The sequence below is a fragment of the Callithrix jacchus genome, chromosome 15 (genome assembly GCF_049354715.1).
Source record: "Callithrix jacchus isolate 240 chromosome 15, calJac240_pri, whole genome shotgun sequence".
NCBI classification, from domain to species: Eukaryota; Metazoa; Chordata; class Mammalia; order Primates; family Cebidae; genus Callithrix; species Callithrix jacchus.
The window spans coordinates 104,247,949-104,261,951 of record NC_133516.1 but is presented as its reverse complement, the minus strand read 5'-3'; the positions used below and the strand labels follow the sequence as shown (position 1 = coordinate 104,261,951).

The 14,003-nt window shown below is 38.4% G+C and overlaps 1 protein-coding gene and 1 pseudogene across 3 annotated transcripts in view; both read right to left on the bottom strand.

Annotated features, from left to right (window-relative positions):
- The window catches only part of CD200R1 (CD200 receptor 1), a 58,500-nt gene that overhangs the window by 10,345 nt on the left and 34,152 nt on the right, over positions 1-14,003 (bottom strand). The gene's annotated exons all lie outside the window — the stretch shown is intronic.
- On the bottom strand, positions 5,716-13,061 carry LOC108588318 (large ribosomal subunit protein eL32 pseudogene; annotated as a pseudogene).

Genomic DNA, 14,003 nt, shown 5'->3' with positions numbered 1-14,003 from the left:
TAAAATTACACAGAAATTGTAAAACATGCAATACCATTGATTTGATTTAAAAAAAAAAGGAAAGAAATCATTGTAAAACAGAAGTTAGAAGTCATATCATCAAATATGTTAATATCTTAAAAATTATACGTGGTTAATCAATAATTCTCCTTCATGATACACTTTATTTTGAACTATTTTGAAAATGGTAAGCCTGTGTCTACTTCATCCTTCTTCCCAGTCAGGAAGATTGGTCCATGTGAGCAGCTCACATGAGCTGGTCTAGTTGTATCCCTTCCTTCAGCTTCCACTTCTCAATCAAAGTTATTTGGTCCAATGTTGGGCACCTCACCCAGGTGAATACAGCATTGCCCTTTCTCAAGAATTTTAGAAGCCAAACTGAGAAGGGTTTTCAACATCTCTGTTCGTTTCTCATTTTTTTCTACTTATTAGAGTACAAAGGGAAAAATAGCAGAAGCAAATGTCAGCAAGATGGCTGACTGAGGCCCCTGGGGCACATCTCCTCCACAAGAAAGGACCAAGCAATGAATAGATGGTTAAGATTCTACTGGAGTATCAAAGGGAGAGTGCAGGAGTGCCGCAAAGGAGCAGAGAGGTGCCTGTGGTCATCAGAAGCTCAGGAGGGAAGCATAAAAGCAGCCTGCCTCTGGCACCCCATCTTCCCACCTGGTGGACATACGTACAGACCAGCTGAGCAGCTGGGGAACTGTGCCCAGGGCCTGAGAAATAACCTTGTGTTCCCACTCCCAGCAGACATGCCCCCAGACTGGCTGAGTGGCTGCCCACTCACTCTAGAACCTACGAAAGCCCAGTGGGTCCACCCCTGGCAGACATGCCCTGAGGATACCCAAGCAACCATGTGCTTGTGCCCCTGGCTGGGGAAACAGCCCCATAATCCCAAAGCCAGCAAGCCAGATGCCAGGTTGAGTAACCCACCATGTGTACACAAGCACCCATGACCTGAAAAACAGACTGGCAAACCAACTCCCAGCAAAGCTGTGCCGCTGCTGCCACAAACTCTCACCACCTCTAGGTCACAGGAACATTTGCAAACATCACTAAAGTGGATTATATATGAATAAGTTTTCTCCTAAGGAGCCTATACCATAAAATTAGAAGAGGCAACCATTGCATCAGATGTTTAAGTATCAACATAGAAAAACATCAAACATGAAAAAGCAAGAAAATATGATAGACCCCCCAAAGGAACACAGTAATTCTCCAATAATGGAAGCAATTATAAGGCAATATATGAAATGCTGAAAGAAGAATTCAAAATAATAATCTTAAGGAAACTCAGATAAAGGAGAATACAGATAAACAAATAAAATCAGGAAAACAATTTATGATTTAAATGGAAAATTCAACAAAGAGATAGCTATCATAAAAAAAGAACCAAACAAATTATAGAGCTGAAAAAGTCAATGAATGAAATATAACAATTTTTCAATAACAGTATGGAAAAATTAGAAGAAAGGACTTCTGAACTTGAAGACAGGTCTTTTGAACTACTACATGAGGATTTAAAAGAAAAACATTTTTTTTAAAGTTTACAGGCTTTATGATACACCAGTAAGCAAAAAACATTCACATTATAAAATTCTGGAAGGAGAAAAGAAAGAAAAAGGCATAAAAAACACATTTAATAAAATAATAGTGAAAAATTTTACAAGTCTTGGGAGAGAGGGAGATATCCAAATCTAGGAAGTGCAAAAGTCTCCAAATAGATTCAACCCAAATGCATCCTCTCTAAGGGACTAAGGGACATTATAGTCAAATTATCAAAAGTCAAAGACAAAGGAAGAATTATAAAACCAACAAGAGAAAAGCAACAAGCCAAATATAAGGGAATCCCCATTATACTGATAGCAGATTTCTCATCAGGAACCTTACAGGCCAAGAGAAAATTGAATGATACATTCAAAATACTGAAAGAAAGTAACTGTCAGTCAATATTATATCCAGCAAAACTACCCTTCAGAAATAAAGGAGACACAGTCAACAACCAGAAAAAAAAAAAAAAAAAAAATCAAATGACTGATGTAAGTTCTCATCTATCAAATAACCTTGAATGTAAATTGATTCAATTTCCCAATGAAAAGATTTAGACCAGCCAAGTGAATTAAAAATAAAGACCCAGTCAGGCATGGTGGCTCATGCCGAAGAGGGTGCATCAGCTGAGGTCAAGAGTTTAAGACCAGCCTGGCCAATATGGTGAAATCCCATCTTTTCTAAAAATGCAAAAATTAGCCAGGCGTGGTGGCAGACATCTGTAATCCCAGCTACTTCAGAGGCTGAGGCAGGAGAATTGCTTGAACCTGGGAGGTGGAGGTTGCAGTGAGCCAAGATCATGCCACTGCACTCTAGCCTGGGCAACAAAGCAAGACTCCATATATATATCTAAAAAGAATTGACTCACTATCATGAGAACAGCATGAGGGTAACCATGATTAAATTACCTCCCACCAGGTTCCTCTCACAACACATGGAGATTATAGAAAATAAATTCAAGATGAGACTTGGGTGGTGACACAGCCAAACCATATCAGAAGGGGTCTACTTGCAGTTTTCTGTAGAGGGCTAGCCAGCTGTCCCAGCACCATTTATTAAATAGGGAATCCTTTCCCCATTGCTTGTTTTTGTCAGGTTTGCCAAAGATCAGATGGTTGTAGGTGTACAGTGTTGTTTCTGGGTTCTCTATTCTGTTCCATTGGTCTATGTATCTGTCCTTTACAACTACCATGCTGTTTGGGTTACTGTAGCCCTATAGTATAGTTAGAAGTCAGGAAGCGTGGTGCCTCCAGCTTTGTTCTTTTTGCTTAGGATTGCCTTGGCTATTTGGGTTCTGTTTTGGTTCCATATGAATTTTAAGATGTTTTTTTCTAATTCTGTGAAGAATGTCAATTATAGTTTAATGGGAATAGCATTGAATCTATAAATTACTTTGAGCAATATGGCCCCATTTTCACAGTATGGATTCTTCCTATCCATGAGCATGGAATTGTTTTTCCATTGTTTGTATAATCTATTATTTCTTTGAACAGTGCTTTATGGCTCTCCTTAAAGAGGTCTTTCACTTCCTTATTAGCTGTATTCCTAAATATTTTATTTTTTGTGGCAATTGTGAATGGGAGTTCATTTGTGATTTGGCTCTTGTCTGTTGTTGGTATGTAGGAATACTAGCAATTTTTGCACATTGATTTTTGTATCTTGAAACTTTGCAGAAGTTATTACTTGCCAGGTTAAAAAGCTTTTGGGCTGAGATGATGGGGTTGCCTAAATATAGAATCATGTCATCTGCAAACAAAGATAATTTGACCTCCTCTGTTTTTATGAGAATTTTTTTGTTCCTTTCTTTTGTCAGCAACTTCCAATACTATGTTAAATAGAAGTGGTGAGAGAGGACATCCTTGTCTTGTGCTGGTTTTCAAAAGGAATGCTTCCAGCTTTTGCCCATTCAGTATGATATAAGCTGTGGGTTTGTAAAAAGATTAACAAACTTCACAACCCATTAGCTAAGTGGCCATGGAAAAATGGAGAAAAAACAAATTAATAAAATCAGAAACAAAAAGGAGACATAATCACCGAGACCACAGAAATATAAATGATCATTAGAAACTATTACGAACAACTACACACAAATAAGTTGAGAAAACTAGAGGAAACTGATAAATTCCTGGATACAGACAACCAACCAACTTTAAACGAAAAAGAAATGAGAAACCTGAGCATTCCAATAATGAGTAATGAGATTGAATTAGTAATGAAAAGTCTCCCAAAAAAGAAAAGTCCAGAAACAAATGGCTTCACAGCTTAATTTTTTTTAATTACAAAGATTTTTATTCTGATTTTTTTCCTTTATAAGATATATAGGCCGGGCACGGTGGCTCAAGCCTGTAATCCCAGCACTTTGGGAGGCCAAGGCAGTTGGATCACGAGGTCAAGAGATCAAGACCATCCCGGTCAACATGGTGAAACCCCGTCTCTACTAAAAATACAAAAAATTAGCTGGGCGTGGTGGCGCATGCCTGTAATCCCAGCTACTCAGGAGGCTGAGGCAGGAGAATTGCCTGAACCCAGGAGGCGGAGGTTGCAGTGAGCCGAGATCGCGCCATTGCACTCCAGCCTGGGCAACAAGAGCGAAACTCCTTCTCAAAAAAAAAGAAAAAAGAAAAAAGATATATCATATAGCTGAGTTTAGTAAAGACCCTTTTGAAACCATTCCTGTGCTGAATAATATTCAGAGAATAATGATACATCAATCTTATTATTTCCTCAGTAGCTTTTTAAAAATTATATTTTAAGTTCTGGGATACATGTGCAGAATGTGCATGTTTGTTACATAGGTACACACATGCATGGTGGTTTGCTGCACCCATCGACCCATCATCTATATTAGGTATGTCTCCTAATGCTATTCCTCCCCTAGCCCCATCCCACTACAGGCCCCAGTGTGTGATGTTTCCCTCCCTGTGTTCATGTGTTCTCATTGTCCAACTCCCACTTATGAGTGAGAACATGCGTTATTTGGTTTTCTGTTCCTGAGTTAGTTTGCTGAGAATGATGGTTTCCAGCTTCATCCATGTCCCTGCAAATGACATGAACCCATCCTTTTGTATGGCTGCATAGTATTCCATGGTGCAGATGTGCCACATGTTCTTTATTCAGTCTATCGTTGATGGACATTTGGGTTTGTTCCAAGTCTTTGTTATTGTGAACGGTGCTGCAGTAAACATACGAGGGCATGTGTCTTTACAGTAGAATGATTTATAATCCTTTGGGTATATACCCAGTAATAAGATTGCTGGGTCAAATGATATTTCTGGTTCTAGATCCTTGGGAAATCACCACACTATCTTGTATAATGGTTGGACTAATTTACACTCCCGCAAACAGGGTAAAATGTTCCTATTTCTCCACACCCTCTCCAGCAGCTGTTGTTTTCTGACTTTTTAATAATCACCATTCTAACTGGCATGAGATGGTATCTCATTGTGGTTTTGATTTGCATTTCTCTAATGACCAGTGATGATGAGCTTTTTTTTATATGTTTGTTGGCCGAATCAATGTCTTCTTTTAAGAAGTGTCTATTTATATCCTTCACCCACTCTTTGATGGGGTTGTTTGTCTTTTTCTTATAAATTTGTTTAAGTTCCTTGTAGATTCTGAATATTAGCCCTTTGTCAAATAGATAGATTACAAAAATATTCTCCTCTTCAATGGGTGGCCTGCTCACTCTGATGAGTTTCTTTTGCTGTGCAGAAGATCTTTAGTTTAATTACATCCTATTTGTCAATTTTAGCTTTTGTTACCATTGCTTTTGGTGTTTTAGTCACGAAGTCTTTGGCCATGCCTATGTTCTGAATGGTATTGAATAGGTTTTCTTCTAGGGTTTTATGGTTTTAAAGCTTACCTTTAAGTCTTTAATCCATCGAGTTAATTTTTGTATAAGGTATAAGGAAGGGGTCCAGTTTCAGTTTTCTGCATATGGCTAGCCAGTTTTCCCAACACTATTTATTAAATATGTAATCCTTTCCCCGTTACTTGTTTTTTTAGGTTTGTCAAAGATTAGATAGTGGTAAATGTATGGCGTTATTTCAGAGGCCTCTGCTCTGTTCCATTGGTCTGTATGTCTGTTTTGGTACCAGTGCCATGCTGTTTTGGGTTCTGTAGCATTGTAGTATAATTTGAGTCAGGTAGCGTGATGCCTCCAGCTTTATTCTTTTTTTTTTTTTTTTTTTTTAAGGAAGATGGCAGTTTTATTTAAACACAAAACGTGCACATAAGCTGTCTATTCATTTTCTTCACTGCGCAGCCTGGCATTGGGGTTGGTGACTCTGATGGCCAGCTGGGCAGCTCTTTCCATGATGGCTTTGCGATTCTTGGAGGAAACATTGTGAGCGATCTCAGCACAGTAAGATTTGTTGCACATCAGCAGCACTTCCAGCTCCTTGACGTTGTGGACCAGGAACTTCCGGAAGCCACTGGGCAGCATGTGCTTTGTCTTCTTATTGCTCCCATAACCAATGTTAGGCATTAAGATCTGGCCCTTGAACCTTCTACGAACCCTGTTGTCAATACCTCTGGGTTTCCGCCAGTTACGCTTAATTTTGACATATCGGTCTGACTGGTGCCGGATGAACTTCTTGGTTCTCTTTTTGACGATCTTGGGTTTCACAAGGTGTTTAAGGCCATGATGCCTGTAAAATGGAGATGACACAACTCGCTGAATGTCTGCAGTGCCGACCAAGAGATGGCTGCTATCTCTCCAGCTTTATTCTTTTTGCTTAGAATTGTCTTGGCTGTGTGGGCTCCTTTTTGGTTCTATGTGAAATTTAAAGTCGTTTTTTCTAGTTCTGTGAAGAAAGTCAGTAGTAGCTTGATGGGGATAGCACTGAATCTATACATCACTTTGGGCAATGTGGTCATTTTCCTGATATTGATTCTTCCTATCCATGAGCATGGAATGTTTTTCTATTTGTTTGTATCCTCATTATTTCCTTGAGCAGTGGTTTTTAGTTCTCCTTGATGAGGTTCTTCGCATCCCTTGTAAGTTGTATTTCTAGGTATTTTATTCTCTTTGTAGCAGTTGTGAATGGGAGTTCACTCATGATTTGGCTCTCTATTTGTCTGTTATTCGTGTATAGGAATGCTTGTGATTTTTGCCCATTGATTGTATATCCTGAGACTTTGCTGAAGTTGCTTATCAGCTTAAGGCGATTTGGGCTGAGAAGATGAGGTTTTCTAAATATACAATCATTACATCTGGAAACAAAGATAATTTAACTTCTCCTCTTCTTATTTGAATACTCTATATTCTTTATCTTGCCTGATTGCCCTGGCCAGAACTTCCAATACTATGTTGAATAGGAGTGGTGAGAGAGGGCATCCTTCTCTTGTGCTAGTTTTCAAAGGGAATGCTTCCAGATTTTGCCCATTCAGTGTGATATTGGCTGTGGGTTTGTCATAAATAGCTCTTATTATTTTGAGATACATTCCATCAATACCTAGTTTATTGAAAGTTTGTAGCATGAAGGGGTGTTGAATTTAATCAAAGGCCTTGTCTGCATCTATTGAGATAATCATGTGGTTTTTGTCTTTGGTTCTGTTTATGTGATGCATTACATTTCTTGATTTGCATATGTTGAACCAGCCTTTCATCCCAGGTCTGATGCCAACTTAATTGTGGTGGATAAGCTTTTTGATGTGCTGCTGGATTCAATTTGCCAGTATTTTATTGAGAATTTTCACATTGGTGTTCATCAGAGATACTGGCCTGAAATTTTCTTTTTTGTTGTGTCTGAGTCAGGTTTTGTGTCAGGATCATGCTGGCCTCATAAAATGAGTTAGGGAGGAGTCCCTCTTTTTCTATTGTTTGGAATAGCTTTAGAAGGCATGGTACCAGCCCCTCTTTGTACCTCTGGTAGTATTTGGGTGTGAATCTGTCTGGTCCGAAGCTTGTTTTTGGCTGGTAGACTATTAATTACTGTCTCAATTTCAGAACTTGTTATTGGTCTATTCAGGGATTCAGCTTCTTCCTGGTTTAGTCTTGGGAGGGTGTATGTGTCCAGGAATTTATCCATTTTTTTTTTCTAGATTTTCTAGTTTATCTGCCTAGAGTTCTTTATACTGTTCTCTGATGATAGTTTGTATTTCTGTGAGATCAGTGGTGATATCACCTTTATCATTTTTATTGTATCTGTTTGATCCTTCTCTGTTTTATTCTTTATTTGTCTAGCTAGCAGTCTATCTATTTTGGTATTCTTTTCCAAAAAACCAGCTCCTAGATGCATTGATTTTTTGAAGGGTTTTTCGTGTCTCTATTTCCTTCAGTTCTGCTCTGATCTTAGTTATTTCTTGTCTTCTGCTAGCTGTTGAATTTGTTTGTTCTTGCTTCTCTAGTTCTTCTAATTGTGATGTTAGAGTATCAATTTTAGATCTTTTCTCCTTTCTCCTCTGGGAATTTAGTGCTATAAATTTCTTTCTACACACTGCTTTAGCTGTGTCCAAGAGGTTCTAGTACATTGTGTCTTTGTTCTCATTGATTTCGAGGAACGTATTTATTTCTGACTCAATTTTGTTATTTACTCAGTAGTCATTAAGGAGCAGACTGTTCAGTTTTCATATAGTTGTGTGGTTTGGAGTGATTTTCTTAGTCCTGAGTTCTAGTTTGATTGCACTGTGGTCTGAGAGACTGTTATAATTTCTGTGCCTTTGCATTTGCTGAGGAGTGTTTTACTTCCAATTATGTGGTCAGTTTTAGAATATGTGTGACATGATGCTGAGAAGAATGCATATTCTGTTGATATGGGGTGGAGAGTTCTGTAGATGTCTAGTAGATCCACTTGGTTCAGAACTGAATTCAAGTCCTGAATATCCTTGTTAATTTTCTGTCTCGTTGAACTGTCTAATATTGACAATGAGATGTTAAAGTCTCCCACTACTATTGTGTGGGAGTCTAAGTCTCTTTTTGTAGGCATCTAAGAGCTTACTTTATGAATCTGGGTGCTCCTGTACAGGGTGCATATATATTTAGGATAGTTAGCTCTTCTTGTTGCATTTATCCCTTTACCATTATGTAATACCCTTCTTCTCTTTTTTTTTAATCTTTGTTGGTTTAAAGTCTGTTTTATCAGAGACTAGGCTTGCAACCCCTGCCTTTTTCTTTTTCTTTTGTTTTGCTTTCTATTTGCTTGGTAAATATTTTTCCATCCCTTTATTTTGAGCCTATGTGTGTCTTGGCACATGACGTGGGTCTCCTGAATACAGAGCACCAATGAGTCTTGACTCTTTATACAATTTGCAAGTTGGTGTCTTTTAATTGGGGCATTTAGCTCATTTACCTTTAAGGTTAATATTGGTACATGTAAATTTGATCCTGTCATTATAATGCTAGCTGGTTATTTTGCCCATTAGTTGATGCAGTTCTTTCATAATGTTGATGATCTTTACAATTTGGTGTGTTTTTGCAGTGGCTGGTACTGGTTTTTCCTTTCCATATTTAATGCTTCCTTCAGAAGCTCATGTAAGGCAGGCCTGGTGGTGACAAAATCTCTCAGCATTTACTTGTCTTCAGAGGATATTATTTCCCCTTCACTTATGAAACTTAGTTTGGTTGGATATGCAATTATGGGTTAAAAATTCTTTTCTTTAAGAATGTCAAATATTGGCTCCTACTCTCTTCTGGCTTGTAGAGTTTCTGCAGAAAGATCCACTGTTAGTCTGATGGGTTTCCCTTTGTGGGTAACCCTACCTTTCTCTCTGGCTGCCCTTAACATTATTTCCTTCATTTCAACCTTGGTGAATTTGATGATTATGTGTATTGGGGTTGCTCTTCTTGAGGCGTATCTCTGTGTCTTCTTAGATTTCTTTCTTCAGTGTTTTATGGTTTTCCTTGCAGAGATCTTTCATCTCCTTGGTTAAATTTGTTCCTAGATTATTTATTTATTTTTGTAGCTATTGTAAAATGAGACTGCTTTACTGAGTTCTTTTTCATCTGGTTTGTTGTTTGTATATAGAAATGTTACTAAGTTTTCTATGCTGCATTCCAGCCCAGATACTATGCTTTTCCCATGGTCTTTGCAACCCACAGACCAGGAGATTCCCTCAGGTGCCTATGCCGCCAGGGCTGTGGGTTTCAAGCACAAAACTGGGTGGCCATTTGGGCAGATACCAAGCTAGCTTCAGTTTTTTTTTTTCATACCCCAGTGGCACCTGGAATACCGCAAGGCAGACTGTGAACTATCCTGGAAAGGGGGTTGAAGTCAGGGAACCAAGTGGTCTACCTCAGTGGATTCCACCACCACAGGGCCCATCAAACTAAGATCCACTGGCTTGAAATTCTCGCTGCCAGCACAGAATTCTGAAGTTGACCTGGGATGCTTGAGCTCGGTGCGGGCAGGGGCATCTGCCATTACTGAGGCTTGAGTAGGTAGTTTTCCCCTCACAGTGTAAACAAAGACACCAGGAAAGTCAACCTGGGCAGAGCCCACCGCAGCTCTGCAAATCTGCTGTTGCCAAATTGCCTCTCTAGATTCCTTCTCTCTGGGCATGTCATCTCAGAAAGAGAGGCAGCATCCCCCGTTGGGGATTTATAAATAAAACTCCCATCTCTCTGGGACAGAGTACTTGGGGGAAAGGATATTTGTGGGCTCAGCTTTAGCAGACTTAAACGTTTCTGCCTGCTGGGTCTGAAGAGAACATCGGACCTCCCAGCACAGCACTCGAGCTCTGCTAAGGGACAGACTACCTCCTTAAGTGGGTCCTTGACCCCTGTGCCTCCTGACTGGGAGATACCTCCAAGCAAGGGTTGACAGACATCTCACATGGGAGAGCTCTGGCTGGCATCTGGTGGGTTCCCCTCTGGGATGAAGCTTCCAGAGGAAGGAACAGGCAGCAATCTTTGCTGTTTTGCAGCCTATGCTGGTGATACCCAAGCAAACAGGGTCTGGAGTGGACCTCCAGCAAAATCCAGCGGACCTGCAGCAGAGGGGCCTGACTGCTAGAAGGAGACCTAACAAACAGAAAAGAATAGCATGAACATCAACAAACGGACATCCACACAGAAACCCCATTTGAAGGTCACCAGCATCAAAGGCCAAAGGTAAATAAATTCACAAAGATGAGGAAAAACCAGCACAGAAAGGCTGAAAATCCCAAAAACCAGAACGCCTCTTCTCCTCCAAAGGATCACAACTCCTCACTAGCCAGGGAACAAAACCGGACTGAGAAAGAGTTTGACAAATTGACGGAAGTAGGCTTCAGAACGTGGACTAGAATAACTCTCGGTAAACTGGGATAAAAAGAAAGTTTCTCCACTTAAAGAATATCTACAGAATAAAGCAGAAGCAGGAGACAAACAAAGATGAGAGTCCTCAACTAGTTCACCTAGTTCAACTTTCTAATTCCATAGTTTCTGAGTCCGATGTGCATTCCTTCCCTTTAGCTCTGTAGAATGTTTTACAGTCACCATAGTTTTAACCTATTTCAAATTATGTTTTTGAAAAGTTGCTGTATTACAGTTTTTAAAAAATAAAGAAAATGGAGTACTATAAAGAATTCTGTGCCCACAAATTTGGTAACACAGATGAAATAAACCAATTCTTTAAAAGACAAAACCTGCCAAAACAGTTTGGCCATTTAAACAGGACTCTGTCTATCAATTAAGTTGAAAGAGAAAGAGGCAAATTAAGCAGAACTATATCTATTAAATAAACTGAATCAATAATTAATAACCTTTTAGAACAGTTAGCACTAGGCCTAGATGGGTTCAGTGATCAATTTTGTTAAATATTTAAGGAAGAAATTATACCAATTCTCTATCATCTCTTTCAGAAACCTAAGTGGAGGGAATGCTTCCTAGCTCATTCTGTAAGGTTGGCATTATCCTGATATCTAAACCAGACAAAAACATTACTAAAAAAGAACACCACAGACCATTATCTCTCATAGACATACATCTTAAAATCCTCAGTAAAATATTAGCAAATCAAATCCAAGAATGTATTAAAAGAATTGTATTTCATGACCAAATGGAGTTTATTCCAGATATGCATGGCTGGCTCAAAATTCAAAAATTAATTAATATCATCCATCACATCAATAGGCTAAATGAAAAAAAATCATATGATCATTTCAATTGATACAGAAAAAGCATTTGACAAAATTTAACACTCATTTATGAGTTTTTAAAAACTCTCAGTAAACTGGGATAAAAAGAAACTTTCTCAATTTAAAGAATATCTACAAGAAACTCTACAGCTAACTTCATAATTAATGCTGAAAGCTTTCTCACTATGATCAGAAACAAGGCAGGGATGACTCTTTTCACCACTGCTTTTCAACTGGAATTTCTAAGTCATGCAATGACAAGAAAAAAATTAATAAAATGGATCAAGATTGGTAATGAAGGAATAAAATTGTCTTTGCTCATACATGATGTAATTATCTATGTAAAGCATCTGAAGGAATTGACCAAAAAAAATAACAAATTAGTTTTGTATGTTAACCTTGTGTTTTACAAGCCAATCACTTTCCTATAAGCCAGCAGTGAACAAGTGGAATTTGAAATTATATAACATAATACCATTTATATTAGCATCCCCAAGGTGAAATACTTAGGTATAAGTCTAACGGAATATGTGCAACATCTACACGAAGAAAATGGTGAAACTCTGATGAAAAAGAATCAAAGAAAATGAAAGTAAAAGGGGAGAGACCTTGTGTTCACAGCTAGGGTGAATCAATATTATCAAAATGCCAGTTTTTCCCACTTGGTCTATGGATCCAACACAATCCTCATCATAATCTCGGCACGTTATTTTTTGGATATAAACAAATAGATTTTTAAGTTTATCAAGAGAGGCAAAAAACTCAGAAGAGTCAACACATCGAAGGGGAACAAAGCTGGGGGCGTGACACTATCCAACTTCAAGATTTACTGTAAAGCCACAATAATCAAGACAGCGTGGTATTAGCAGAAGAAGACACAGATAACCAAATGAAACCAAATGGAGAGCCTAGAAATAGACCTGCATAAATACTAGCAAAGGCAATACATTGGAGTCTTTTGAACAGATGGTGTTGGAACAACTGGGCATCCATATGCAAAAATAAACTGAATCTAGATAAAGATCTCACACCTTTCACAAAAATGTACTCAAAATCCATCCATGACCTAAAAATAAAATGCAAAATTAAAAAAAATCCTAAAAGGTAACGTAAGAGAAAGTCTAAATGACCTTCGGTTTTAGCTATCAGAGTAAAGGCATAATCCATGGAATAAAGAGTTGAGAAGCTGGACTTCAGAAAAATGAAAAACTTCTAGTCTGTGAAAGACACTGTCAAGAGAATGAAAACACAAGCCACATACTAGAAAAAAAACCACAGTCATCCTTGCTACAAATGGGGGATTGGTTGTATCACCCCACGGATACCAAAATCCGCAGATGCTCATATACCTTCTATGAAATGGCTTAGTATTTGCATATAACCACCTGTATTCTTTAGATCATCTCTAGATTACTTACAATACCTAATCCAATGCCTGTATATCCCGACATCCTGCGGACTCAATGTAGTATGGCAAATTCAAGTTTTGCTTTTTAGACGTTTGTGGAATTTTTCCAAATATTTCCAATCCATGGTTGGTTGAATCCACAGATTTGAAACCCATGGATACAGAAGGCCAACTGTATTAGCAAAAGACGTATTCAATCAAAGACTGTTATCCAAAACACATAAAGAACTCTTAAAACTCAGCAATATGCAAGCAAACAACCAGATTAAAAAACAGGTGAAAAATCTTAACAGACACTTTACCAAAGAAGACATATATGGAAAATGTATCTAGGTATGGAAAAGAAGCGTATGAAAAGATGCTCTGCATCATATGTCATCAGAGAAAGGCAGATTAAAACAACAATGGGAACCACTACACACCAGAGGGGAGGAGTGGAACATGTACTCTCATTAACGCTAGCAGGAATGTAAAGTGGTACCTCTACTTTGAAATACAGTTTGGCAGTTTCTTACAAAGCTAAGCAGTCTCTCACCATGCAATCCAATCATGTTTTTTCTTATTTACCCAAATAGTTAAAAACTTACGTTCATACAAAAACCTGTGCATGGATGTTAATTGCAGCTTTTTTTATAATTGCCAAAACTTGGTAGCAGCCAAGATGTTTTTTTAGCAGGCAAATACATAAATAAACTGTGGTATAGTCCAAAATGGAATATTATTTGGTACTAAACAAATGAGCCATTAAGACATGAAAAGTCATGGGGACACTTAAATGCATATTTTTAAGTGAAAAAAACCAGTCTGAAAATGCCGTCTACTGTAACACTCCAATTATGTAACACTCTGGAAGAGACACGACTGTGGAGACAGGATATCAGTATTGCCTGTAGTTAGCTGGCAGGGAAGGAGGAATAGGTAAAACAGAGAGGATTTTTAGGCAGTGAAATTGGTCTGTAAAATGCTCTCATGGTGGAGATACGTC